The following is a 22,553-nucleotide window of genomic DNA, read 5'->3' as shown; positions in this document are numbered from 1 at the left end:
CAACGTCAAGCTTTAAATATCAATGAATCTTTGATGAAACTTTCTAATTCTCCACTTAGGAGTCACTCTAATGTCTTTTTCACCCAAAAATTAGTACAATAAAAATTCCTCAAAATTTAGACCCAGGCTGTAAAGAAAGATTTCCAAAAATTGGGGATGGTCCTCAATGGGCAAGTGTTTTAGATCTTAAGGGAATTTGGGACGACAATGTAAAATTATAAAACAACCCTTGGGCATGAACTTGTGTTACCACGATCACTTACCTCTTTACAAGATCATAGCTACCGCATCCACGGTAGGATTACTATAATCTCGGTACTTTGACCTGGCTTGACTGACCAAGATCAAAGCCCACTGACCACAATGGCAGGAACAAATCCTTTTTTCTCCTAAGGAGTGGTAGCTACACTTCTCTTCTCTTTTTTTAATCATTTTTAGCTCAAATTCACATCTTTCCTTATCAATATTTATATGCCTTCAAAATGTGGAATTTAGTGTATTTAGTCATAATGTTGTCTCATTTATTAATTAAAATCAAAGTAGTGTGCACAAAGGATGATTTTAAATGAGTGGTAAATTCACCACTCATCAATATCCCCAACTTGAATCCTTCATTTTCCTCAAGAAACAGTACCTCCTATTATAACATAATGCATATTTATGCCCAAGTTATAGGACCCAATGATCACAATGACTTCAAACTTAGATACTACCACAAATTGCTATACAAGCATAGCCAAAGTGATTCTCACAAAACCCCTCAACATGAAATTCAATTTTCAAAGATGTTAAATACTTTAAAGAGAAACTATGAAACAATTACTAGTACGCTAGAAGTGACTGACATTTGACCTTATACCCGAAATACTCATTTGTCCTTATTTTTTAGGGGATCAAAAAAATCACCTACCTCAACTTATTTACATGCCTCCTTACTAGAAGGAAAATCCCACACACCAAGTTACCAAATACGCAACAAGTGATTTAATTGCAAAACTCTCTATCTCCCAAACACTCTCGATGCTACAAAGTACTATTCCATAGGCTTACTCCTATTTTCAATTACTACTATAATGGATACACTTTGTTAGAGATCTCAAAGAGTTTTTCATCTTGTAACATAGGTTTGGGGAAGGGTAGGATAACATTTAGGCACAAAGTGGCTTAACCCTCCTTGAACATCTACATCATACTATTTTAACTAATTTGTGACCATGGACCACTTCTGTTGTTTTTAGACTATAGACATAGCTTGATTTCCCAAACTTTTTGAGACATCATTCATTCGCTTATTTCCTTTGCAATCTATGCCTTATTTTTTTATTTCTACAATTCCTTTCTTTTTCACTTTTTCAATGATTGACTCAAAGGCGTCCACTTACACTACCATGGTCCAAAGTCAACTCTTTTAAATTTACCCAACTCCAACATAGTCATTTAGCCTCAATTTTTCATTTTTATGTTCTAGGAGGGTTGGGTTAAAGAAAGGGATAAATTTTTTTTAATGGTACAAAAATTGTAATGTGGTTTCCAATAAAAGGTTTGACAGGTCGAATTGGGTAACTAACAATCCTATTCTATGCATGGGTAGGCCATTTAGGCTTAGTGTGGGTTCCTATTTCACAAAGGTGGCCTAATATCATCTCACCAACAAAGTATAATAAATATTAGCCTTGAGAGACTAAAGAGGCAAGTTCTATATGGTACAAGTATGCGTGAGATTTAGACAAATAAGCTCACTTCACATGGCATGCAAATTTTCCAAGGAGGCTCAATTGCCCCTCCCCGGAAATGACATCATTTCTTAATAACACTTACCTCACACGTCAACTTAAGTGCAAGGCAGTCGTTGTCAAAAAAAATTCCCAACTTTTATTTGAGGTGGAATTCACGAGGAACAATGTGAGTGATTATAAAATAAGTTTAAAATGGAAGTCACTTTCTAGATCTAAACCTAAGATACAGATAATTTTCGGTGTTTAAACATTTCGAAGGATGTAACTAGTTTTGCTTCTATAGTGTTATCTTGAGGCTAAGAATAATTAGAGTATAATTTATTAGGTATGGATCTTGGAGCTATGCTTTACTAGGGGAAACTACTGTGTGGGCACATGAATTCTAGTCTTTCTACAATGTAATAAACTATCCCACGGACTCTATCGGATACCTCATGGGTTTGGTCAATTAGTTATCGAAAAACCTTAATTTCACATCCCTATGCCTAGGTTGATGCAAAAGATATAGAAATTGCCAAATTTATTCTTATTTCTAAGACTATAAAAAGGGAATAACTATTATCTATCTTCTTGTTCACAAATTCTCATGTCACCTATATATCTCTTTCAAGGGTGATGTAGAATTTAGACTACCCACATCCCCTTGTTAATAATGATGTGGGGTTTTATGGAATTTGTGGCTTCCACCAGCAAATATCTTCTTGGAATCAGACACTTGTGCAACCCAACAACCTTAACTAAGAATGTAATATAACAATTACAACCCACATACCTTTTCACCCTGTTCAAACATAACCCAAGATGAAAAACTAGCAACTCATGAGAATAATAAAAAAAAAGATATGCCAAAACCTCCATCATATTCATTCATGAAAAATAAAGAGAATACAAACTCAAGCTTTAAATCTCAAAGATACTTTGATAGAACTTTCTAATTCTCCACTTAGGAGTCAGTTTAATGTCTTCTTCACCTAAAAATTAGTACAATAAAAATATCTCAAAATTTAAACCTAGTTGGTGGAAAGAGATTTTCAAAAATTAGGGATTGCCCTTAATGGTCAATGGTTTGAGTCGCTTAAGGGAATTTGGGATGGATGTGTGAAATTATAAAATTACCCCTGGGCATGATCCCGCATTGCTATGATCGTTGACCTTTGTCTGAGATCTCAGATACCACAACTGCAGTAGGCTCATCACGATCGTGGTTCTTTGACCTATCTTGACTGGCTGCGATCACCTCCCATAGACCATGATCGTGGTAAATGAGGCTTGTTTTTGCTCAGTCCTTCTAGCTGCACTTTTATTCTCCTCTTTAATCCTTTTTGGCTCAAATCCACATCTTTCCTTACTAATGCCTGTATGCCTATAAAATGTGGAAATTAGTACATTTAATCACATTTTTCTCTTATTTATATATTCAAATCATAGTAATGCGCACAAAACATAAGTGAAAATAAGTGGTAAATTCACCACTCCTCAAATAGCATTAGGTTTTACTGAGGTGTTCACAATAGTGGTTGGTGGGAAAGAGTACTTCCCAATATTTCAACAATACCCACTTCTTTGGGAGGTCCACTTGCAAAGAATCCAATAGCTCTAGCCTATAGTGCTTCCTATCTTGGTTCATCTGTATCCTTTGACTATCTTATTACTTTTTTTAACTTTGTTCTTCCTCTTATTCTCAATCTTTTTCATCTTTTCACTCTCACTTTTTTCTTTTAACTTTTCCTTTTGAATCATAGAGATATAATGCAATACCACTTCCTCTTCATATGATTCAACATTAGATGGGACTGAGAATGTCTATGTTTGATGGCTTTAAAATTTGTAATATCAACTCTCGCTCTCTCCAATGTTGTTTCAAACCTAGCAAGATTAGGAATAATCATATCTCTTAATCTCTTATTAACTCAATGTTCTATGCCATCAATCCACCCATAAATATTTGCATAAAGCGCGTCAGCTTCTTTAATTTTCCTATAATTAATGGCTTAAATTATTAAGCAAACAACTTTAACTAGGTATTAAATCTCATTCCTTTTTTATGATTTTCTTAAAATTCTGAGGAGTGATAGCATACTTAGAAATATAAGTTGTGGTAACTGTTATTCCTTCTATCTCGGGTGTAGGTTCAATACTTATAGAAGAGGTTGCATGAAAAGATTCCATAAATGAAATTTGCATACCTTGTATAGACCCTGAGATAGGTCATCTATTTGAGTTCCTTTTATGGTTGGAGTATCATCTCCAAGAGTAGCTCCCTTTCCTAAACTCAATTTTGGCCGACTTTCATCAATCCTATCAAAAATATGTGTCTTGATTTCTTTTTCCACATTATCCAGGCTTGCAATCATAGAGACTGATCTTCCTCACATAGCCTAGTGATCAGACAAGGAAATGGGTATGTTGTATCAATTCTTGTTTCTTAGATCTTGATTTCATGAATAATTACCTCTCCAAAATTAAATGGGAACCCTGATATAAGACTTGCTACCAATTCTCCCCTATCATCACCCAATATAATTTCAATTGTTGTCGGCATCAATCTACTTCATATATTTCCCCACCAGAACTTTGCCATCTAACATAATATAGATTTTAAAATTTTATAATTGGGTTATTCACCCACTCCGATTCTCCTTCGCTAATAGTTATGCTAAACAAGGGCATTTATTATCTTAATATTTCAACTTATGGTAAAAATTAGGAGTAGTTGCTGCAGGTTTGAAATTTGCTAGATGGAAAAATTTGTTAATGGTGCGATCAGACATAACCACCATAACCCCTCACAGTAGTATCCGATCCAAATTTGGCATGTCCATGGTCTTCTCTCCTTTCTTACATATATTTTCTAAAGACGTAGTATAGTTTGAATAAAATTCCCTCATAATATTCGGATAGTATGATTCTCCTCCTCTGTGGTCTATTTTAGATCATACGCATTGAATGTTCTTTCTATTTGAGGGTACTTGCTTAGCACAAATGTAATGATTTTGAATTCCTATCATAAAGGCCTTTTCATACTACATTTACTGGCAGCTGCCAATCCTTCATGATAGATTTTTGATGAACCCTCCACTTCCCATCCCATACTATTTCGGACACCATGGTTATTACTCTTAATCACATTACCTCTTATCAGAGAATATGCTTCCACAGAATTTTCTAAAGCATGTAAGTCTTCTTCTTTAAAAACTCTCATAGTTCGAGCTAGAATAACTCTCAATAGATACTACCCTCTAATCATAATGGAGTGTTTTTTCCATTATATGAATACTCTGCCTCATACGATAGCCTTGTTGTCTAGCTCCTTCCTGTACATTCTCAGATTCATTGAGCAATCTCTAAGTTGAGGCGGTTTTTGTTATTCGCTTGTTGGTGCGCTGTTGTTGACCTTTCGGAGGCCTTAATGTATCTGTAGCAATATAAAGAGGTAAACTTATGTACACAGGTAAATAAAACATAGAAGCCTAGTAAACAACTTAGTACTTAGTTAACAAGTCATCACTTTATACACGAATTATCAATTTTGTCATCACACTTAAGCATAATCAACAAATTTTTATGAATGTAGGTGAAAAGTTAGTTGACAAGTCATCACTTTATTATTGTCTTGTCAACATCATCATCATCCTCAAGCCGAATACTTCAAACATTATTTACTTAGGTGGTGACTTATTTGACATGTCATCACTTTTTTGATGGCTTGTAAACATAGGCGTCACCAAAAAGTATAATCCACAAAATTTATGAACTTAGGTGACGACATAGTTGACAAGTCATCACTTTGTTTATAGCTTGTCAAAATTGTCGCCAACCTAAAACATATTGCGATGAACTTTTGTTAACATTTTATGGACTAGGACTATTAATCTCTTCAAATAATTGATGACTTATCAACACTAGTCATTAGTTCCTTAACATGATGCACTATTAATTTAACTCAATTAACTTTGAATGTTTGATGTAACTAATTACAAATTTCCTATTAGATTATTGAAAGTTATTCTTTAACATGATGCACTATTAATTTAACTCAATTAACTTTGAATGTTTGATGTAACTAATTACAAATTTTCTATTAGATTATTGAAAGTTATTCTTTAACAAGAGGAATAAACTTCATAACTTAATAGGAATTATTTCACCAGCAATACATAACAATACAAATTTCTTTTGACTCAAAAGTCATAATAAAAATTATATTGATCAAAGTTGATCATGAATTCCTTGCCCTCTTTTATGCCCAAATTTGATTTAACTTCTCCGTTCAACATAATAGAGAATTTTTTTTTAATATACCTTGAAGATGAACTGAGACAACATAAACCACTTAGAGAAATTTATCTTGTTCAAGAGAATGGAGTAATTTATACTCTATTTTGCATACATAAGGCGAATTTCATAAAAGAGAAGAGTTCTATTTGTAATGGGACATGATTTGAGAAGTTCAAAAAAAAAGAAACAGGAGATGAGCATTTTTTGTGATTTTCTCCTTTTCTTTATATATAATTAAAAAAGGTTAAAATATACAAACCAAGAGTTGAAATAAATTTTTGAGCGGTAATGGAAAACAAAGATTTTTTAGCAATTTGGATCGGATTAGGATTTTTATCGGGTCAAAATGACTTACCTGGGATGAAGTTTTAATTGACATCTCATCAGTAGGTTGATACATAAATTCTGAGCTCGTCAACCTAACATATCATGATGCCTCAACATCGCCTTATTTAGCGACAAGAAGTGATAGATCATCACTTTGTTGATGACCTATCAACCTTTTCGTCAACTCTATCACGATTATGCTTTTTCTTTGCTCCAATTGATGACAAAAAAGATGGCTCATCACTTTTTTGATGGTCTATAAACCTTGCCATCAACTCAATCAAAATTTGACCAATTACCATCTCTTAATTTTACCACAGGATTTACAACTTGTCAATATGTTGACAACTTATAAATCCAATTATTTCCACCGGTCTCAACTTTGTTCCTACACATCTTAAAAAACACATACCTATGGTGAAAACTAAAAACAAATAAAATATATACATCACAAAATTTGAGTTACCTCCCCCTACACCCAATTTAACATCGTGGCACGACTCTATTAACTAGACTTCTTAGAATTCATCAAGATATACCTTTGACAACAATTTTACATCATCTGTTGGGAAAAGGTAATGTTTATTCTTTTCCCCTTAACATTGAAAAAATTCCCTTTTTTTATTTCAAGTTCAACCACTCCCGATGGAGAAACTTAGTTTATTTTGACCAGTGCTGACAATTTTGACTTTAAAGTCCCAAGAAATAGTTTAAATCTCAATTGAAAGAGTAGTACCTAATAACCCACTTGCAAGTCTCTCTTTTAAATTCGCTAAATGTGGCACTTTTTCATCCTTTCTTTATAAATATCTTCTCTTTCATTATCTCCGAGATGAAACACATCTATCTCATTTAGTTGATCCAACCTCAAATCAGCTACATCCTTCCTAATAAACTTCAACTTCTTAAGTGCGCACAAAGCCTTATGTTCAAGTTCCACTACTAAATGACAAGCATTACAAAACAACAACACATAAGGAGACATTCAGATAGGTGTCTTGAAAGTTGTTCAATAAATCCAAAGGGCGTCATAACGTTTTCTCAACCAATCACTTCTGTTGGCATTAGCTATCTTGGCCAAGGTAGACTTAATTTCCATATTTGACAGTTCCACTTGCTTACTAGTTTGTCGGTGAAAAGGTGTGGCAACCTTATGTTCTTACAACCCATATTTAATCAATGTAACATTGAAGAAGTGAGACCCTCAATCAAATATAATGATTCTGGGAACTCCAAAGCTTGAGAAAATGTTCTTTCTTAAAAAGAGAACTACTTTTTTGCCATTATTATTGTCCATAGCTTCAATCCATTTTAACACGTAGTGCACAACAACAAAGATGTATTTGTTACCAAAATAGCTCATGAAGGGTCCTATAAAATCTGTGCCCCATACATCAAATAACTCTAATTCTAATATCTTAGTCATTGACATTTTATGGTGCCTAGAAATAGACCCCTGTTGCTGACATATATCACAAGCCCTCACAAATTCATAAGCATCTTCATGAGGTGAGGGCCAATAGTAACTACTCTGCAAGACCTTTCTAGTGGTCTTATCACCTGTGTGATGCCCCCAACTAGGGACGAGTGACAAGCCTAAAAAATATGTAGCATCTCTATTTAGGAATGCATCTCCTAATAATATTGTCCGCTCAAAATTTAAATAGATACAGTTCATCCCAGAAATACCTTTATGCCTCACGTGGAAACTTTTTCTTTTGATAAAAGCTAAGGTTGTCTTGGATGATGTCACTAACCAAATAATTTGCAAAATCTGCATACCATGGCACTAAATAAAGAGTGGCAGTAATAACTTGTTCATTAGGAAAATAATCATTGATTTCTAACTCTTCTAAACTCTTCTGCTCATTATCCAATAGAGATAGATGGTCTACCACATGATTTTCACACCCTTTTCTATCTTTGACTTCAAAGTCAAACTCCTACAGCAGCAACACCCATCTTATTACCTTTGGTTTTGCATTCTTCATTGCCAATAAGTATCTCAGTGCTGCATGACCTGTATGCACTGCAACTTTTTCTCCTAGTAAGTACACCTAAAAATTTTTGAAATCATAAACTATGTTTAATTGCTCTTTCTCAGCAACCAATTAATACTTTTGCGCTTCATTTATTGCTTCACTAGCATAGTAAATAGGATCAAAAAGTTTTTCCTTTATTTGTCCAAGAATATCTCAAAATGCAACCCCATTTGTATCAGACATTACATCAAATGGTTTGGAACAACATAGAGCAATAATGATGGGAGCAATAAGTAATTTCTCACTACGGCATTGGAACACCTTTAAGAAATCCTCATCAAACACAAACTTTGTTTCTTTCTCCAAAAAATTTCAAAAAGGATTTGCAATTTTTGAAAAATATTTGATGAATCTCTGGTAGAATCCTGCATGGCAAAGGAAACTATGCACTCCTTCCACTGATATAGGAGGAGGTAGTTTTTCAATGAATTCAATCTTATATTGATCAACCTCAATTCCTTTTGATGAAATTTTATGCCCTAAATCACCATGAAGTTGCTTTTTTTTCAGATATAAGAAAAGATTGAACTCCTCACAATGTAGCAATGCATCACTTAAATTTACCAAACAACTCTCGAATGAATCACCACCCACGGAGAAATCATCCAAGAATAAATCTAATGTGTCTTCCACAATGTTTTATAAGATACACATCATAAACCTTTGATAAGTAGCTGGTTCATTACAAAACCCAAACAACCTTCTCTTGAATGTAAATGTTCTATATTATCAAGTGAAGTTCGTTTTCTATTGATCCTCCGGTGTAATCAATATTTTACTATAGCATGAGTATCTACCTAAAAAGCAATAAACACATCTTTCGGTCAACTGGTCAAGCATTTAGTGCATGAAGGGCATTGAGAAACGATCCTTTATAGTCTTCAGTTTCCTATATTCCACACAGACTCGTGAAACAGTCATTGATCGTAGTGAAATTAGCCAATTTCTCTCATTTGTTACTACTGTCATGTTCTCTTTCTTTCATTTGTTACTACTGTCATGTTCTCTTTCTTGGGAACACACTGCATAGGTCTTACCTACCTTCTAATAGAAATTAGGTAAACTACCACAATATCTAACCACTTTATTATTTCCTTCCTTACTACTTCTTGCATCAGTGGATTTAACCTATGCTGATGTTAAATAGTAGGAGTACAATTCTCTTCTAGTTGAATCTTATGTGTACTTATGCCAGGTGGAATACCTATTATGTTGGTAATCATCCACCTAATATCCCTCTTATAGTGCCTGAGTATAGATATAAGATCCTCAACTTGATGTTCCATAAAATCCGCTACAATATTAACCGAAAATATGTTTCCATCACCTAGGAACACATAACACAAATAGCCTGGCAACTTCCCTAACTCCAACACTTGTGGCTCCTCCATAGAAGCCTTGGTAGGTGGTGTTGGATGATTTTTTAAGTCAAAATCCAGCTTCATAAGGGCATATCAATATGAACCTATCCAAGTCAATGCGCACACGATCTCATCATACCCATCAATTCCTTCACTAGAAATTTCACAAGATTACAACTAAGGTTTCAACAACAAACCTTTCCTCAACTAGCATAGCTATCTCATCTTATTCAATAAAATCAATAACTAATACTACAGTCATTTGCATAGGTTGCTTCATAGATTGTAAAATGTCAACACAAACTTTTTCATCATTTAGCCAATATTTCAGCTCATTCAGCATCAGATCAACTAGCACTCTCCCAGTTGCTAAAAATGGCCTACACAAAATTATGGGTACTTCAAAGTCCTCTTTGAAATTAAGAATTATAAAGTCCACAGGAAATATAAAGCTAGCGATCTTCCAAAGTACATCATATAGAATCCCCACCGGCCTTTTCACCAACTGGTCTGCCATTTATAGTCTCATAGTAGTTGGCTTCAGAGTCCCTAAACCTAACTGTTCGAAAATTGCTAATGGAATAAGGTTGATACTTGGTCCAAGATCACAAAGCACTTTAGCAAAGCTAAATATTCCAATCTTACAGGGGACAGTGAATGATCCCATGTCAGCTTTTTTCTAAACTAGTGATCTAATAGCAATATCACTACAATGTTTAAGGTTAACCACAGGCTCATAACTGATTTTTTTTGTCATGATGTCCTTCATAAATCTAGCATATCTCGACATTTTCTCTAATGCCTCAACTAAAGGCATATTCACTATCAGATGTATTAGCATATCCATGAATTTGCTAAACTTACCATCATCTACTGCTTGCTTCTTTAGTCTATATGGAAATGGAGGTAGTGGCTGTGGTATTATCGCTAGAGTAGCCTTTGCCTTCTTTCTTTTGCTCTGCTCTACATCACTACTCTCTTTTAACTTAGATGATTTGGTCACTTCTACACTATTCTTTTCTAAGTCTCCCAGCTTTTCAGACTCCACTAGTGACTTCTCATATACCTCCTCTTCTAAATCTATATCATAAATATAAAAGGGTACTCCTAGATATGGAGCATGAAATTCTTTACAAATCTTAGTGGTTATAGCCATAATCAAACCATCATTCCTTAGTTTTTGGACTGTGTTACTTGGTAAAGTCCTTTTTCTTTGATTGAATGCTATTGATAACTGGCTTATCTTCTTCTTTAATTATTTAATAGATATGGAGTGTGAATCAACAAACTGACTCATTATTGACAATTCACTCTTTATTTCCCTAACTTCAGCATATGTTGACTCTACTTCTTTTAATAATTTAGCCATCATATTCTCCATAGGCATCTTTCCAGAATTATTTGCAAAATTGTAACAACTCCCAGGTAGTACGTCTAATCCACTCCTATCATCCTTGTTATTCTAGCTTCTAAGGTCATTGTTACTATATCAAGTCATTTCATTGTAATTTCGACCTTGATCCTTGACCACTGGCTCAGAAACCTATTAGTTATTTAAATAGTTGGCCTCCTCATCGGATTCAGATTCAACTCCCCTATTATGTGACTCCACAAATTAAATCTTATAAACATTTCTCAAGTGCAAATTCCTTGTGAGCTAATCAACCTATGTCTTTATGTGAGCCTTATCTTGGTTATATTCTTCTTCTCTCCAGCATTGCACCATCAATATCTCACTAGAATAAGTATTGCTTTCTACCTTAGAATCCCTGGTATGCAAAGATATACTTGTCTTCATCATTTTCTCTAACAGTTTTGCAACCTCAATAAAAGTGAGATCAATGAAAGCTTCTCCTGTACTATAGTCTACGGTTGGCTTTATCATTAAATTCAAAGCCTTACAGAATGTCTCCATCGAATGCCCTATAGTCAGCTTGTGATTTGGATAGTATGCCAGCTTCTTTTTAAACCATATAAATGTTTCATGAAGAGATTCATTAGGTAGTTACCTAAAGTTGTTGATTTCATCCCTTAACTGTAACATCCCGAAATGAAAAAAGAGCCTTCCTAAGAAAGCTCTTTTTAGTTTTATCAAGTTTTTTATAGTATCAGGTGCCAGCTCATTCAACCACGAAATTGCCTCTAATATAGAGACGGTGAAAATAATCTCAGACGAATGACATTTTTCCCACTTTAGGATTGACAATGACTTACAAATGTTGATGAAGTTCACCAAATGAGCATTCAGATCATCCCAAGGAAATCTACCTAATGACCCTTTCAAGTTGAGAAGGTTTATCATCTTGATCGTGATATTAAATTTAACGTCAGGAGCCAATGGGGGTGCGATAATTTTCCCATTAGCTCCAGAACTATCCAAATCAGCATCGTCATCATCATCAAGATCACATTGTACGGCAAGCCATTGGTACACTCTTTTTCTTGCTTGTTAATTTTGGCTTTCTAGTACAATGTTTTCAGCTCATTGCCAGTTTAGATGATCAACCAATTCATCATCACTGATTTCATTATCATCCACATTAGGTACACGTCTAGGTATTGTAGCATTCTATTGGTTAATATGTGCATTTGCAAAAGTGGCCAATCTTTCAGCCTCTTGTTGGTCAGCCTTGCTCCCTAGTCTTTGAAGTTCTGGATTGTAAGGTAATAATGACACTCCCAACCATTGGGTTCGTGACATACACAATAAATATCCTAAAAGTATCAAAACAATAAATAAAATTAAAATTAGGAAACTTGACTAAGAATCAATTAATGCACATATCCTTAATTGATAACTGTATTACCTGACAACCACGCAAAAATTAGATACGTCCAAATTACAACTCTCTTTTGAGAGTCTAAGAGGTCATTATAAAATATATAAGCCAACTAGGTTGTTGTCAAATCCCATAGGTAACATGGTGTTGATTATGATAATTTGTGATTTAAAAGACTAATAGAAAATAGTTTCCTTTAAATATGTGGTTTTATCATAAAAGTTTATAGTTAACGTTCTTAGAAACTCAAAGTTATTTTTTCTTGAATTTCAAATAAGTAATGAATTCAAACTAGAGTTGTGATCGCTATTATTATAATCCTTATTAAATAACAGTGATGGAATATGATTCTCATGACTTGTGGAAAACACCAAATTATTAATGTATGCAGTTTATATGAGTTTTTCAACCTACTTAGATATTAGGTTCCCTAATAATTCCAAACTTAGGGAAACATTCTATTCTCGTTTATTTTATTTTTAGTTTACTAATCTTGTTAAAACATTAATCATTAGATGGAAAATTTATGTTTCAAAATTCTCATTGCTAATTCACTACCTTTAGTTAATTTTTTACTTAAAGAAAAATAAATTAAGGCATGTTCTATTTTTGGAAACTAATAGAAAATAGTTAAAACAACAGAATTAAAAATATGAATTCCACAATCACTCAAATCTAACCCAAACTAGCAAATAAACAAAGTATAAATCATAGCTCCCACAACCCTAGTTGTGGGGATTAGTTCCTCATGAGCTTAAAAGAGATTGCAAATGATGACTTCATAATTAAAAGAGTTATCCTTTAAAAGGATTAAATTTAAATAATGCTCTCCTTTAATTTTTCACCAAAATCTCCCATACAAAACTTAATCAAAAGAAGAATTCAGGACTTCAGTGCTCCAACAACTAAACTAGCATTTTTTGAAAATAGTCTAAGATGCGAAGGAAAACCTAAAAGATGCTATTTATATAAAATTCAAACCACTAAAATTTCACACAACATTTGACGATGATGCTGGCGGCTTGTCACTTAGTTGATAGCTTGTCAGCCATGTGGTCAACTAAGTTCTTCAACAGCTAAATTCCGTCTCTTGTTGACAATAAAGCTGATGACTTATCACTTGGCAGATGGATTATCAGTATAATCCTCATATGACTCTTCAAACCCTGCTTCATATCGATGTCTAAGCTGATAACATATCACTTAGCTGACGACTTATCACCTCTATTCACCAAAATAATATTTGATTATTTTTTCTTTGGTTTTCTCAGACATTGACTATTCCTGCATAATTAAACAAAATATGATTTAAAGCAACACAAGATGCTTAATAACTCATAATTATTCCAATTTAAAAGCCTTAAATGTGTTGTCGAGAAGCCAACACATTAGTCTACTGGTTGACAAACCCCCCATGGGTCCTACGACGTGAAACATTAATTTTGTAGGTGTTTATGTAGGTTGTGCAATAAAATCGTTCATCACATAATCATTATCATCATCATCATCCCTATTGTATTTTTATTTACATTGTACCTTTATTTGTGCGTCATTGTCTCCCGTGATATATACCTATTTTTGTATTTCTCCCTTTGTACTTATATGTGTGATATCAATATACTTTTATTCATTTCTTGTAATTTATATGGTGTAAGTTAGTATTATAGAACTGTTAGTAGAGTTGGTGTGGGCTACCGTTTAGGAGATTCTCTGGTTGCTTGTGAAGTGCCTTTAGTGTGTATTTTGTTTGTATATTACCTACTTTGCTCAGTCGTCCTATGATACATACTAATTATAAGTGGACCATACTTACCCCTACTGAATCCTTTCGGTGAAGATCCTAGTTCAAGTATGCCTCACGACTATTGATTCGGGCAATACTTTTAAGCTTTTTCAGGTAGCTATGGGATTCTTGCTTCACGAGTCTACTACTACCTTTTCTTATTTAGACTATGTATTTATTTGTACTCAGAGACAAGAGTTGTTCCTATGTTGGATATCTTACATATTTTGAGCTCGAGTTGTACTTGTTATGTTCATACACTATGACAATAGATTTTAGGAATTGGTTTGGTATCTTTGACTATGTATTTTTTGTTTTCCTATATATGTATATGTCACCCGAACCGACCTAAGGCTTTGTCGTAATAGGCATCCCAAGTTCGATTGGGATCAGAGACCACCCCCACTACCCGACCCAACCTCAAGCCACCTACCCTGAGTTGGCTGATGTTAGAGCATATAACAAGATAGTGTAATAACTCACATGAAGACTCTGGGATACTATCACAACTGTAAGAAACCCAACCGAGTGCAAACATCCCATACAAACTATCCAACCATACCAAGCCAACCTTAAACCATAAATCCTACCATTATCAAATTAGTTCCACAAATGGATGAAGTTGTCTTTTGGTAGGCTGATACTGCTTCATTCTCTCTCAATCTAAACCATAAACATTACTTTAATAGTCAGATTCACCGACATGGCCACCATCTCCTGTGGGACTAACCTACCAAGAAACAAAGATGGAGATACTAGTGGCAAGGAGAACAATGAAGTAACAAAAAATAGGGTTTTATATGTTAATATATTAAAACCAAAAGAAAGCAATAGTGTCAGCTAACGAATCACTCCAAAACCAGTATAGCTTTTTGAAGGGGAGCCTAGCATTACATGAAAAATATCTGAAGTGTAGAGCCTTATCATGCAAGAGAAATCACAATATGCATTAATTGGTAAGTTTTTGTATGGTAAACCGAACATAGTAGAATTGAGGAAGTGTATACCGATTCAATACAATATTAAGGGAAAATGTAATATTGGTGTCTTTGATTCATGTTATATTTCTATATGATTAAGCATAACGGAGGATTCTGTTAATTTAATAGCAACTGCAGCATATTATATAAAGGCAAAGGAGGTTTATTGGCATATGAGAACCCTTAAACGGGATCCTTGGTTTAAACTAGATGTTGAAATAACTATAGGTATTGCATGGATATCTATGCCGGATCTACCTCCAAATTTCTTTGCAATGGAAGCCTTGTTTTTTATTGCCTTAGCAGTAGGGAAACCATTGACACTATACATGGAAACCAAGAATCAAACTAGACCTAGCTGTGGTAGAGTGAAAGTGGATGTTGACCTTGTTTCTAAAGTTCCACATAGAGTAAGATAAATGAGGAAGATGATGAGATTGGACATATTAAATCCAAATGGAAAACTATACAATATGACTACAAGGCGAAGTACGGTAAAGAGCTTTACTTGCAATGCCATGATGAAGCAACATGCTGGAATATACATTCTGAGTTAATGGAGGAACAGAAGACAGAAAGTAAAGGAGAAGAAGCTCTACAAGAGGAGGAGAAGGAATATAAAGAGGCAGATGCAGAGGCACATAATTACAAGCGTAGAAGACAGTTCAAGCAGCAGTGGTTAACAAGGAGAAATAAATACAAAAAGGAAAAATTTGGTCATATTGTAGAAGAGGTGGAAAAAGAAAAACAAGGGAATCTTCCAGTAACAAATTCATTTGAGGTGCTTACACAAGGGGAGCAAGAAGAAAGCATCTCAAATAAGTAGATAGTGAAAGAAGGGCAGAAGGTTGAACAAAGTACAAAAAGACTGGGTGTTAAACACCTTTAATAACAACTCAGGTAGCAAAGAAAATAAGACAAAAGCATATGGGAATACAGAGGAAGTAACAACTGAAGACAGCCAAGCAAAGCCACAATACGAAAATGAAAGCAAGGATAACAATGATGACAACAACGAATCAAAAGTGCAAGAAAATGCAAAATAAGAACATACAAAAGCCTTGCAACTATTGCCTCTTAAAGATGGAGAAAAGGAAGAAAAGATAATAGAAAATATGTTACCTTTAGCAATCAACGTTGAAAATAAGATTGCATATAGAATTAAGAAGAGAAATAATCTGGATGATGTAGATTTGGGTAAAAATATTGATCAGGGAGTTGAAGGGAATTTATCACCAAGACAGATAGAAAGGCTGAAGTTAACTCAAGGCATACAAAAAAAAGGAGAAAGGGGGTAAAACTGCTACAATGCAAACAAGTGACTCAACAAAAAATAAATCTAAATGAATGCTTTAATATGGAATATTAGATTAGTAAATACTCAAAAATCATTAACTAGGCTTATTACATTGGAAAAAAGAAACCAATTTTCTTTCATTGGATTATTGGAACTTTTTAAAGAAAATCACACCATTGAGGAGTTTAAAAGGAGATTGTGAATGCATCAGGTAGTGGCAAGTTCATCAGGGAAAATCTGGGCAATCATTAAAGAAGGCATGGAATATACAATGCTAACAGATGAAGAGCAATAAATGGCCATCAAATTGGTGAAACCAGAAACAAGCATTACAATTATAGTTACAGTAGTGTATTCCAAATGCACATAAGATGAGAGGCTCTAGTTTTGGAAATAATTGAAAGAATTGGCACAAATAACCCAAGACCGTTGGGTAGTGGCAGGGGATTTCAATGTGATAATAAGTGAAGAGGAGAAGTTGGGAGGGTTACCAGTTATTGTGAATGAAACAGAAGATTTCACACATTGTATCAATCTTTACAATTTGAAGGATCTTGGATTCAAGGAAAGCAAATATATATGGTGGAATGGGAGGACTGATGAAGATTGTATATTCAAGATATTGGATAGAGTATTATGTAATGATAAATTTCATGATGTTTTTTCAACATCGAAGGTTGAATATTTATTTAGGAGCAGTTCTGATCATTCATCTCTTAAGATCCACGTTAGCACTGTTAATGAGCATATTCGAAAACCTTTTAGGTTTCTGAATATATGGATGAAAGAGAAGTCATGTCAGGAAATTGTGAGAGATAACTGGAGTCTTGAGGTGATGGGAAACACTTTTACTTTTTTCATCATAAACTAAAAAGGGTTAAAAATACTCAGGCAACATGGAGTAGAGACTATTATGGTAACGTCTTCCAGGAAATTGTTACTCTGGAAGAGGTTATCAAAGTTAGATAGAAACAATTTGAAGAAAATCCAACTAGGCAGAACAGACAAAATTTATTTAAATCTCAGGCAGAGTTAAATTTACAACTAAAGAGGGAAAAAGCCTATTAGAGACAGAAGGGTGGCATGGACCGGTTTAAAAATGGGGAGAAAAACATAAAGTTCTTTCATAAAGTTGTGAAAGGGAGAAGAAACAAACTTAAGGTTACTAGAATACATAATGATGAGGGAGAATGGATAGAGAACCAACAGTTAATAGCATAGGCAGCAGTGAATTTTTTTCACCAACAATTTTTAAAAGAGGTAAGAGACTAGAGATTTTGAAATGTTGAACGAATTGCCCACAGTAGTAAATAATGAATAGAATGAAGAAATGACCAAGATACCAGGCATTTAGGAAGTTAAGGATGTAGTGATGGGATTGAACAGAACCAGCGCATGTGGTACAGATGGCATAACTGGAAATGAGATCAATCTCATTGAGTAATTTTGTAAACAAGATTCTTTCAAGAATTATTCATGAGAGAATTAAAAGAATCCTACCTCAGATTATATCAGAAGAATAGGTGGGATTTTTCTAAAGTAGAAGCATTGCAGAGAATATTTTAATGGTCCAGGAAATTAATATATTAAAGAAATAAAAAAGAGAGGAAGGATTCCCAATATGGTGATAAAGCTTGACAAGATGAAAGCTTATGATAAAGTTGATTGGCTATTTCTCATAAAGGTTTTAAGAAAGGTTGGATTCAGTGAGATGATGATTAACATGGTATATAGGCTAGTGGCAAACAACTGGTACTCAATTTTGTTGAATGGGCAGCCAAATGGTTTTTTTAAATCCACTAAAGGACTGAAACAAAGGGATTCACTATCACCTACCCTGTTTATTATAGCAGCAGAGGTTATGTCTAGAGCTTTAAAATATTTGATGTTCATAAAAGATTTTAAGCTATTTGGAATGCCAATGGGTAGTCGTAAAGTGAATCATTTTGCATTTGCAGATGATATGATCATATTATGCAATGTTGACCTCCAAACTATGCAGAAAGTGACTAAAACTTTAGATAGGTATGAGAAAGTTTAAGGTCAGAAAACAAACAAGGAAAAAACTCTCTTTACTTGTATAAGGGAGTGTCTCATGGGCTGGTTGTCCTAGAAGAAGTGGCTACACAGATTTTAAGGAAAGCTTTTCCTTTCACATACCTTGGGTGCCCTATACTTCACATGAGAAAGAAAAAAGACTACTATAAGGGAATCATGAGCAAGATCAGTGGAAAGCTTCAAGGATGGAAAGGAAAATTGTTATTTTATGGAGGTAAAACCATCCTTAACAAACATGTTTTACAAAACAATCCAATGCATTGTTTGTTAGTGATGAACCCCCCTTTAAATATAATGTCTGTTATCCAAAGTATGTTTGCTCAATTTTTCTGGAGTACTCATATTGGAGGAAAAAGCAGGCATTAGATTAAATGGAGTAATCTTTGTACTCTAGAGGAAGAGGGAGGACTAGGGTTTAGCAATATAAAGGATATGTCAATGGACCTATTTTGATAATTATGGTGGAATTTTCGTACAAAGGATTCCTTGTGGTGTAAATTTATGCATAATAAGTAATGTAAGAAGCAACCCCCTAATGAGATTGAATGGAAAATATGACTACGTTCTCAGGTATGGAAGAAGATGCTACAAGAAAGCATATGGTTGAGCATCAGATAATATGGAGAATTAGAAGTGGAAATTCACATCCGTGGTATGATAACTGGATAAGAGAAGGGGATTTGTATTCATTGGTTGTAGAATCAAAGGAATGTGATTTGGATTGTCAGCAGGTGAAGGATTTAATCAAAGATGGATAGTGGAATGAAAATGTAATATCTCAGCTATTTAAAGTTGATATTATTTATCATATCATTCAAACTATCAAGATTTTAGATTGGGGAAGAGAGAATTATATTGCTATATAGAAACTAGAGGCCACTGGAAAGTTATCTATTAAATAAGGTTGGAACTTTATAAGACAAAAGGGGTGAGAAAAATCTGATATACAAAAACATTTGGGTGAAGGGTTTGCCTTTTAAAATGGCATTTCTCATGTGGAGGTATTGGAAAGAGAAGATAGAAGTAGATGATAATTTGAGAAGATAGTGAATAGAAGGACCGACTTGGTATTTGTGTTGCACCATGCCAACTTAAGAAACCACTTCACATGTGTTTCTTAAGTCTGTCACTGCTAATGGGATATGGTTCTTTTTTTCTTCTTTTGCAGGTATAAGCATGGTTGGAGGAAGCATTAGAGAACTTATCATGAGATGGTGGCATGCTAAAGTCTTTGGAAAAACAAGATCCTATTATCAAGCCATTCCAAGCTTGATATTATGGGAACTGTGGAGGAGAATGAATAATTCAAAACATGAAAGGATGGATGAGGAATTTTATTAAGAGTGAGGAATCTAGGACAAAATTTTCCAAGTTTGTGGTCAGATATACTTACTGAATTAGAAAAGAGGAGACCTAAACTGATAATCACAAAAGTGGAATGGAGATGTCCAGATGAAGGATGGATGAAGTACAACACAGATCGGGCCTCTAAAGGTAATCCTGGGGTGATTTCTTATATATGTAGAGGGAGATAAAATTGATGACACTACAAACATAGAAGCAGAAGCATGGGCTATTCTAATAGCAGCTATAGATTATGGACATTCCCAATTCAAAATAGTCATTACACAAATATATTCTTTATTTAAGCTGAAGATACTAAGGAATGGAGTTGTCCATGAAATTTACTAAACACCATAGACAACATCATATCAGAGTTGATACATAATAAGTAGTTTTTCAACACATAAGGAGGGAAAGGATTTAGTTGGAAGATTATCTAGCAAATACAACAGTAGAAAAAGGAGATTTTATCATAACATCCTTTCAACAATTGGAAATACAAGGCAAGAAGATCTTAAATAGTGATAAGCTACAGTACCCTTATATCAGATTATTAGTAGCAAAAACATGAGAAGGCTGAAGGCTACAGATAACAGTACTACAAGATACTAGAAGTATCTATTCACAAGCCAAAAAGCCAACAATGATACCCAACAACTGAATACCCTATACAAACTCAGCCATTAAAATGAATCTTACGAAGGGGGAAGGTTCAAGTGATATCTAAGCAGCTAATACACCTAAGAATAGAAGGCAGTCCAACAGTTTTGTATGTCCGAGCATCTCAGTATCTCCATTCATGCCACAACTGTCAGTAAAAGAGAGTCAATGTAAAGAACAAGCCAAAGTTTAAGAGAAGAAGGTCGAAGTATACCTTGACATACAATCAGCTCTAGGGATCTTTGACCCTCAAAGAAGTACCAAAATAAAAGATACAACCCATCCAGCTGATATCTCAGCTAAATCAATAAAGAGAAGATAAAGGAGCAGTCAATAAAGGAGAAGAAGAGATGCACATTCAATGGTCTAGAATTAATAGGATCTTACTTTAAAAAGCTAATATAAGAACACACTTCCATCTACCAAGGTACAGAATTGATGATCCACATCAAGAGGAAGATGAACCAATGATTCAGGAGATGTTTCTCTATGTTTCACCTGAAAAGTTGAACGAGAGGAGGAGATTATGGGGTTTGGATGAACTAGAAAACCCTAGGAGAGTATTTATATGTCTTAAATAAATAAGGGTGGGCCAGGTATTTTGTAGAATGGATAGGGGCCCAAGTACTATTTGGATTTAAGAGGGTCTATCATTGTAGAAACTATCTTTGTGTTTTGTTTTAATTATCAATAAAATCCGAAAATTAAATTAAAAAAAGTTTCTTTTTTAATTAAATAATCCCAAAATGAAATACGATGGGGCATTGAGAAATTTTTTTCCAATGATGTTAGCCCCAATATCAATGCCACTACTAAGGATGACCCCAACACCCATCACACCCATTCCAACCTATAGTAGCTCCACAAAAGCCTCTAAGCAAAAGAATACAAATATCCGGTTGGGACATGCCCCTAAGAATAGTTGTAGGACCCGTAAAGTCCTAGCCATTTCAGTTCTATATAGCATGCCAAAAGAGGTCCCACTTAGAAAATTTCAGCCAAGTATTGACACTTAGACTTATTTTTTACGTTGATATTTCAATGACATTATTTTTTATCTTTCATGAATTAGATTGTCTATTTTTAAATTGATTAATGATCAGGGATGCCAATAGGTCATATTGGGAGAGTTTTGGAATTTTTGAACTACATTTGGGCCGTGTTTTGATGACCAAAATAGCAAGCCAACGTGATCTTAATGCATCGTGTTGGCTATCTCATTGGCACCATCGACATGATGTATCAGTGATCGCATCGATACCATCGACGTGGCGCATTGACAAACATATCACTAGGCATATTTTGCTCATTAAAATCCTACTTTCCAAGGGCAATTAGGTCCTTTTCCCCTTACTTAATTAAGCCAAAACACAAAATCTAACTCCTAAAAGGACTAATTACATTCATTATTCACAAAATCCTCTCAAGAACAAAATCTAGTTTCTTTAAGTACAAGATCAAGTTTCAAGAAATTACCTACAATCTTTGTGAAATCAATAATCAAGTTATGTTAGGTGTTCATCCTTGGATTTCCTTCCACCCTTGGAGTTGAAAAATCCTTTTTAAAAACTACAAGTTTATTGATTCATGATTTTCATGCACAAATTGGATTGTATTCATGTTTGTATTGTTGTATGGGTTTCCAAATCAAGATTTAATTATGAGTTTCATGAACATAAGATATCATGTATGTTGATTGATATAATTCTCATTTTATAATCCTTGAAATTGTAGGTTTAATTTGTAGTCATTATGCTTATGTCTTGTTCATTATTATGTATAACAATCATGCTCCCCAAGTGTTTGATAGAGTGTCCATGTGTATTGAATAGTGTAATCCTAATATGTTAGCACGTGTTCTCATTCATGACCTCCAAGTGTTTGAAAAATTGCCTCAGTGAATAAAT

General features: G+C 34.2%; 1 long non-coding RNA gene across 1 annotated transcript; it reads right to left on the bottom strand.

Moving 5' to 3' along the window:
- Nucleotides 1-13,286: 13,286 nt before the first annotated feature.
- Nucleotides 13,287-21,206, bottom strand: LOC107867862. Its single transcript, XR_001673391.2, has 4 exons — nt 21,034-21,206; nt 20,861-20,945; nt 14,898-20,794; nt 13,287-13,808 (listed from the first exon to the last, which is right to left on the bottom strand). It is a non-coding gene; the product is annotated as an uncharacterized LOC107867862 (long non-coding RNA).
- Nucleotides 21,207-22,553: the final 1,347 nt, after the last annotated feature.

The sequence above is a fragment of the Capsicum annuum genome, chromosome 4 (assembly GCF_002878395.1).
Source record: "Capsicum annuum cultivar UCD-10X-F1 chromosome 4, UCD10Xv1.1, whole genome shotgun sequence".
In the NCBI taxonomy this organism is placed as follows: Eukaryota; Viridiplantae; Streptophyta; class Magnoliopsida; order Solanales; family Solanaceae; genus Capsicum; species Capsicum annuum.
Note: the sequence above shows the minus strand (reverse complement) of the source record. Positions and strands in the feature narration are given on the sequence as shown.